We start from the raw sequence: 8,646 nt of genomic DNA on the forward strand, positions 1-8,646 counted from the left end.
GCTATGTCACGTTTTGTAACTAGAGTCTCCTGGAGGGAGAGCGTGAGTTTGTGTATACATCTATACGGGATTGACAATCCTTCACCTTGTTGCTAGCTACAATGGGACTTGCAGGTCTATGGGTGACAAATGTCATATCATTTTCGACGTCTGAAGAACGTCGTGTTATATACTAGTCTATTGAACATGGTTACAACCAAATCACATTTAACTTTAATTAACCATTTGGTTTTCAAGGTAGTTAATGCATCAATAGTGTATTTTATATAATTACTATTGTAAATCTTCATTTTTCCATTACATTCATACAGTAATATTCTCACATGAGAGACGCATACTATTTTCGAGTAAAGATAGTTTGACAAATATGGAAAACATACATTTATACTATTTCAAGTGAAAACATACATCTTACACTACTTTGAAAGAGAATATATCATACAAACAGTGGGGTCTTGGTAGAAGACTACTTTTCATTTAAAGGCAGGAAATATAGGATTTTTTGGGAAAGATACAAACATTTTTAATAAACAAATACAAACATTTCATGAAACAAGAGTAAACTTTTGACACTAAAATACTTATGCACTCACCAACTTAAATGTTCATACTCTCTTTAAAAATAACTTATATTCTCAGGAAACCAGTAGATAGGTACACAGTCAGGTTTTTGAGAAGACGGAGCATGTTCAGGCTCGTTTTTTATTTTGTTATACATTTTAGGTGTTATACTACTTTAAAAAGAACACACATCTATTAACTGTTTTATTAATGCAATGGATGTTCTTGCTTGTTTTAGTATTTTGCATTGTTATCATACTGTACATGATGTCCTCCGCCCCCGAATGTTTCCGCAATCTCGGTTTAGGGGTGTGACAATATGTGTCACACCCCAAAACCGGAACGGCGGAAACGTTCTGGGGTGGATGACGTCATCTCAAGTATCACAACACATGCATTATAGTAATCAAAGTACAACAAAATATTGCATTAATAGTAATAGTTTTACATGGTTTACATTACAATACAACAAAGTAATCCAAGTAATAGTATAAGAGCAACTTGGCACAAAACCGTCTTCAATAGAAGCTCCTGGAATGTACCTGTCTAAAGCTGACCTGAGAATACAAGTTATTTGAAAAGTGAGTATCAGCATTTTTACAAATGCTGGTGAGTTCATAAGTATTTAGTGGCATTTTATTCAAATAACTTTTAATAAAAGTAGTAGTTTTAGAGTATCCATTAAATTAGAGTCCTTTCCAGAAAATTCTATATTTTCTTTATTAAAAGCAGTCTTCTACCAAGAGTGAACGGAGTTATGTGGTAAAGAGTAGTTTTCCCTTAATCGCTATCATTATCAAAATATAGAATTTGATTATTTAAGAAAGCAAGAGAAATCAGGGAAAATAACATATGCCTCAGCAGTGAAGACTGCTGACTAAGGCAAAGGAATCATAGACTATAGGAGAGTATCGAATGAACGACACGCCTGGCTCGGTCTAACAAAGGGAGACACAGACCCCAAACGGTACCAAACGAAAGGTATGGCTAGCAAGGTCTAAAAACAGAGGATACAGACCCCAGACAGTATCGAATGGAAGATACAGCTAGTAAGGTCTAAAAACAGTGTGACTCTGAGAGTGGGTTTCCAGCATACAGTGTAAATTGCTGGTGAAATACCGTTACCTTAAGGCCATGAATTATAAGGTAACCTGGGATACTCGTAACCATACTAACCGACACTAGAGTACATGACGCCCTGTAAGCGTCTACAAAATGTGACATTTGTCACTCCTTGGCTTGGTAGGCCGTGGACTGTAGCTAGCAGTCAGGGTGCGGGGATGTCAATCCCGTATAGATCTATACACACAATGTCCGCTCTCCCTACAGGAGACTCTGGTTACCAACTAGATGATGGAGAAGGTCGTGTCCCGAAGATGCATCCTAAATAGTGGGTAGTGGGTTTCCAATATAAGTGTTGAACTAGAGGTAGAGACTCATAACTGAACTGAGTAGAGTAAACCTATATGGCTATGCTTGTATACATAATATATAACTAATGAATCAAACGACCTTCGGACGGACATCCGATCCCACCAGACCACATCTCAACGAAGAAAAGGAAATAGGGCGGACAAACCTTCGTAAGTCCTTCAATCATTATTTATATGAATCTATACAAGCACAGGCATACATCTAACTGCGGTTGAGTGTGTAACAAGTGGAAACATATCGTAAAGTATAACCAAATTGTGATGTATAACCGAATTGTGTGGAATAACCGAATCACGAAGTATAAACGTACCAAATATATGTGTATCACGAAGTGGAAGCGACAACAGGTGAAGTAAGAGCGTCTAACAGGTATAAGTGTATCACGAGGTAGAAACGACAATAAGTGAAGTAGGAGCGTATCGAGTATAAGTGAAGTAGAAGCGATATCAAGTATAAGTGAAGTAGAAGCGTATCGCTAAGTAAGAGTGTAAACAAGTATAAGCGTTTAACTAAGTAGAAGTATCAACTAAGTAAAAGGATAACAAGGCAGTGGTATATAACGAGTAGGGTATCAAAACATGGAAGAAAAACTTTATACTTAAGAAAATCACGACAGGGTATTCTTTTGTAAAATAAGTTTGAAAACCTTTGGAAAACTCTCATAAATCTGTTTTAAATGAAACATTGATAAAACAACATAAGTAAAAGATTTGAACAAGTTAAAGCATTTTAGAAAAACCATTTATAGTGTCATACCCGATAAAACAGTTTACAGTGTGGTAATCCTTGTGCATGCGGGTTATCAATCACATGTGATTGATATGATAACTGGCATATTTAACTTGTATTCCCTCCCTATAAAACATGTAAAAACATTTAGAAGGTTCATTCAGGGGTATGAACTCACCTGATGTAAGTGGATCCGACGAAGGTGCCGGTTGGGTGCTCGGTGTCAAGTAAAGACTTGGACACACTTAGTGACCTATTTAACATATGATAACATATGTTCACATACAATTAGTACATTTAATACTAATTAAACAAGTATACGCTTCCTAAGTGCGAAGACACTTTTAATTAAGCGTTAGGGGTGTCCCGGGTAACTTTTAAGGGCTTGAATGGCTTAGGAATGGAGTTTACTCTCCAAGAGTAAACTCTATATATAGATTTCACGGCCCTGGGACAACTCCCCATGAGTTTACGGCTGTAAACTCATGGTGAGGGTGTTCTAGGATGCTTAAAGGCCTTATACCAATTTGGGAATTTTGCTAGGTTTAATTCTAATGTGTTTGATTGGATTTAAGGCACTTATATGGACCAAATGAGAGTTTACGACCCTAAACTAGGGAGTTTACGGCCGTAAGCTCCTATGTACATATCCTTTTGTATTTTAAGGGCTTAAATGGTAGAGGATAAAATCTCATGCATTTTTCCAAGTCAAATGAAGGAGTTTGGGCACCATTTGGGCACTAAATGGGAGTTTACGGCCCATGAACCACCTCTATGGGAGTTCACGGCTGTGAACTCCTACTCCCTTGGTTTTATTTAAGTTTAAGGCCCTTACAACTATGGTATTGCATTCTAGTTATTTTTCCAAGGCCATAGGGGGTGTTGAGGGCATTTCTAACACAAGGAAATGAGTTTACTCCCCATGAAGGGGAGTTTACGGCCCAAGCACAATCTTGGGCAGTAAACTCATGTTTACTCCCCAAAATGCTAGTTCAAGGTGTTCTAAGTCCGATTCCATAAGCCTACAAGTCATATCTAAGCCTTAGGGACAATTTGGAGGGGTTTTGGGGCTTAAAAACCCCATTAAATGGTGTTCACGGCCCAAGAGTGTTCTTGGGCGGTAAACACATGATTTTGTCCCTATTTTATGTTTTAAACTCGAATTTGCAGGCTAGATAAGTTATACAACAAGTTAGGATAGTTTACCTACTCATTTGGGGCTCGAAATAGACGATTTTTGGCTCGAATTTAAGTTGTAGAGAGAGAGAGAGAGTGGGGAGGGTGTTAAAGTCTCTAATGGACTCCACTCACCCTTATATAGGGGTTGGAGTTGGGGCTCAGTGGAAATCTACCTGATACTGCTGTTAAACGGGGCTTTTTGGTCACACCCGATTAAACGGTCAAATTTTGACTTGGTTGCAACCACACATTTTTAAGGGTATTTTGTGGGTGTTTCTAATTTTTTTCAACCCTTACCAAGTCATTATAAAGGTCTTAAATTAATTAACCTCTTCCAAAAGGTTGACGGACAGTTAAATAAGCGAGGCTTATTAACGGAAAAGGTTAAAAATGACGGAATAGATTTTGGGTTGTCACAATATGGTAGGTAGTTTATATGGGAGAAAAAAGTTAATTCAAACACTAGGTTTGCCTATGGAGATGATTGACTTCTGCAGATCTGGATGTATGATATATTGGAGGCGAGACAAAGATCTTTATAGGTGTAAATTTTGCAATGCAGAGTACAAACGGTCAAAAAATTTGGTTAGATGTTCTTGTGTATCCATTAAGAAAATGCATTACTTTCCTTTGACTCCAAGGTTGAAGAGACTATATGCTTCATAAGCCACAACCGCTTCCATGCAATGACACTCCGAGAATCATAGACATGATGCTGGAGTAATGTGTGATCCATCTGATTCAGAAGGTTGGAAGCACTTTGAGAAAATTCATCCTTCATTTGCAGCAGAAATATGTAATGTTAGATTAGGCCTATGTAGATATGGGTTCGCACCACAATGAGCATTTAGAAAACAATATTCATCTTGGCCTATTATTATAACACGTTATAATTTGCCTCCTTCTATGTGCATGAAAGAGCCTTACATGTTTTTGAATGCACTTGTGCTAGGACCGTCAAACCCTAAGCATAAAATATATGTATTTTGGCAACCAGTTGTTGCAGAGTTGGAGCAGTTATGGGAAGAAGGTGTAGTAACATATGATATATCTTTAAAACAAAATTTCCATTTACGAGCGGCTTTGATGTGGACAATAAGCGATTTTCCAACATATTCAATGTTGTCAGGATGGTCTACAGCAGGTAAGCTAGCATGTCCACATTATGGGAAACATACACAAGCATTCAGACTATAAGATGTCATGGTTTGACTGCCATTGAATATTTCTAGACGTAAATCACCCATATAGAAAGGATAAATATAAGTTCAAGAGGAATCGTGAAGTGACAGAAGGTCCTCCTCCAAGTAAGAATGCTGAACAAACTTTAAGGGAGATTAAACAATTAGGTTTGGTAAAAGTGATTGAACTAAATGTTGATGATGTAAACAAAAGATGTGGTGATCATGCTTGGAAACAGAAAAGCATATTTTGGGATTTACCATATTGGAAAACAAACCTCATTAGACATAATTTTGATGTTATGCATATTGTGAAAAATGTATTTGGGAACTTTTTTTACACTGTAATGGATGTCAAAGGGAAGAAGAAGGACAACGTAGCAGCGAGAAGAGATCTGAAGCTCTACTATAGGAAGAGAAAAGGAGTCGAAGATAATCAAAGAGCGTACTATGCTCTGGACAAGAATCAAAAGAAAGTCATATGTGAATGGGTGGAGAAATTGCGTTTCCTCGATGGTTATGTTTCTAATTTGAGGAGGTTTGTTGATTTAACATGGTGTAGACTGTTCAGAATGAAAAGCCATGATGTACATGTTTTTATGCAAAGATTGATGCCAATTGCATTTCGTGAGATGTTGCCAAAACATGTGTAGGAAGCATTAACAAAGTTGAGTATTTTCTTCAAACATTAACAACAACATCAATCACAACAAAAATACATGGAAAGGATTGAAGCCGAGATCCTAATAATTCTATGTAAATTAGAGACCATCGCTGTAAGATAATTTAAATATTCTTCACTATAGATATCTAAATCAGTTGAAACAAGATGTGAAAAATAAAGCTCGAGTGGAAGGGTCCGTTGATAACCTGTACTTGCTTCGTGAAGTATCAATATTTTTCTCTCATTATTTCGAGACTGGTATCCCCACACGTAATAGAAAGTTTCCTCGAAATGATGATGGAGGAGGAGATGAGCAACCGGATGCTAACAATGAAATGTTTTATATATTTTCATATACTGGACGTCATTATGGAAGATTCCGGAATAGAATGTTGTCTGATGAGGAAGTGCATGCTGCCCAAACTTACATACTCCTTAACGAAGATAAGACTAAACATTACATCAGGTAAGTAACATATGTTTCACTTTTAGTTATAATAATTATTTGTTGTGTAATTGCTCTGAATAACATTTACATATATGATTTTGTTTATTACATCATAGTAACTTTAAAAATGTTATTCAAATGGTAATACAGAATATTTGAAGAAGTTTTGAATGAACTTAACGGGGATATGGATGAACAAGAGCTTGCAGCTGAAGTTGAGAAGAACTTTGTAGTATGGTTTAAAACCTATGTGGGTGTTGTTTTTGTATTTTTTTTTAATTTTACTATTTTTTGTTATGGTTATAATTAAATCTAGTTAAGTGTTTTACCATTTTTCATATAGGCACATAAGATCCGGATAAACAACAAGTATATATCTGACTTTTCCAAAATGCAATTCAAAAAAGTGAAATTATATAGTGTATACTTTGTCAATGGTTACAAGTTTCACACAGAAGCTGATGGTCTAAACAAATAAACAATCAATAGTGGATTGTGTGTTAGTAGCCAAGGATGTGATTACTATGGTAAGGTAGAGGAAATTTTAGAAGTCGAGTCGAGTACCCTGTTTACCCAATTAAAAACACTGTTTTGTTTAAATGTCATTGGTACGATCCAACACCTTACATAGGAGTTAAGGTTCACAAACAATATAACTTGGTCGAGATGACTCTGATATAATTGAATGTTTATTAGCCTACTCTGATTTTATCATGATTTTATGAACATGTTCTAAATGATGGTTTTATTATTTTAATAACTGAAATTTTTTTGTCTTAATTTTTGAGACATTTCATGACGTTTGATTACCGATTGGTAGTTTGTTTTTTATTTTAATTATTAAAAACATATAAGTTGCAGGTTTTAGATATAAAAGGGGGGTAGTGATAATTTTCGGTGAGGACATGTTATGTCGGAGAAGGTGATAATGGTGGGGTTGTTCTCTTAAACAGAGAAGATGGGGAGTTAGGGAAGAGGGTAATTGGAAAAGTTAAAAGAGTTTGGATGTTTAAAAGTGGGACGCATCAAATATTTGTAATAAAAAAATAATCATTGAAAATTTTTAAAAAGTAAATAAATTAATGTGGGTAAAATAGTCTTTTTATGTCTGTAGAAACCAAAAACACAACTAAATAAAATTTTAGGGACTTTCCGAGTGCAAACAAATTAGTGAACAAACACGCAAAAGTTTCAAATCATGGGGACGATTTCAGTAAGTTGTTCAGATAATAATGTCATATTATATAATTTTTTGAATTTCGGATTTTGAAATTTACTATATAACTTTTAAAGTTTGGATTTTAAAATAGATAATTAAGAGTACTTTTGTTATAGGTTTTTAAAAAATTCATCAAATGAACAAAGAAGACGGTGTTTATAACAAATGACCATTAAAAACGCAATTTTATTAAATGACCATGACTTCCGTAGAGAGGGGCTCTACAAAAATCCATGCGCTCTAAGGAATGGGAAAATTGCTCTGAGGAATCTGGCACCTAGGGAAAGGACAAAAAAATGCTTTTACATAGTTCCGCAGAGAGGGCTCTGCGGAACATATGTACACCTCTAAGAAAATGTTAGAAAAAAAATTATTGCTTTCAGCTACGATTTCCTAAAAAGTGTACAAGCGTTCCGCAAATATGCACTCATTTCTGCAGAACCCTTCTCTGCGGAATTGTATAAAAGCATTTTTTTTGTCTTTTTCCCCACGTGTCCAATTCCTCGGAGCGATTTTCCCTTTCCTCAGAGCGTAAAAACTTCCGCAGAGTTCCCCTCTGTGAAAGTCGTGGTCATTTAAAAAATTTGTGTTTTCCTTGGTCATTTGTTACAAACATCCCCCTCATTTTGGTCATTTGATGAATTTTCTCTTAAGAAAAAGAGAAAATTTAATCTATAGCTTTACAAATTTTCATAATTACATCTATATACTTGTAGAACTTTAAATTAAATGTGAATAAATATCCTTATAAAACCTATATATATATATATATATATATATATATATATATATATATATATATATATATATATATATATATATATATGTTTTATAAGGATATACTTGTAATTTAAAGTTTTAAAAGAATATATAGACCTAACTATGAAAATTATAAGAATATAAATGAAATTACCCTAAAAAATAAATAAATAAATAAACATAAGTTTTGAGAGGGGCTACAATAAAAAAATGAAATTGCAAGGAATCACCGATAAAATGCCCAATCTAAAAGGAGAAGTTTGCCAGGGATTAGCAATGAAAATTGAGTCGAAGTTAAGGTTTGGCATCGATACCCAAATCAACATATATAATGACCCTTTGCAATAGATATATATTGTGTAGCTAAGTTTTTTTTTTAGAACCGGCAAATTTTATTGACAAAGCACTACCTAGCAAGATGCTAGGCAGGCCCAAAAGGCAGACTACATTTGAGATTGTATTACAGACAATT

Source organism: Lactuca serriola, chromosome 8, assembly GCF_051521515.1.
Source record: "Lactuca serriola cultivar US96UC23 chromosome 8, Lser_US96UC23_V15, whole genome shotgun sequence".
Lineage (NCBI taxonomy): Eukaryota > Viridiplantae > Streptophyta > Magnoliopsida > Asterales > Asteraceae > Lactuca > Lactuca serriola.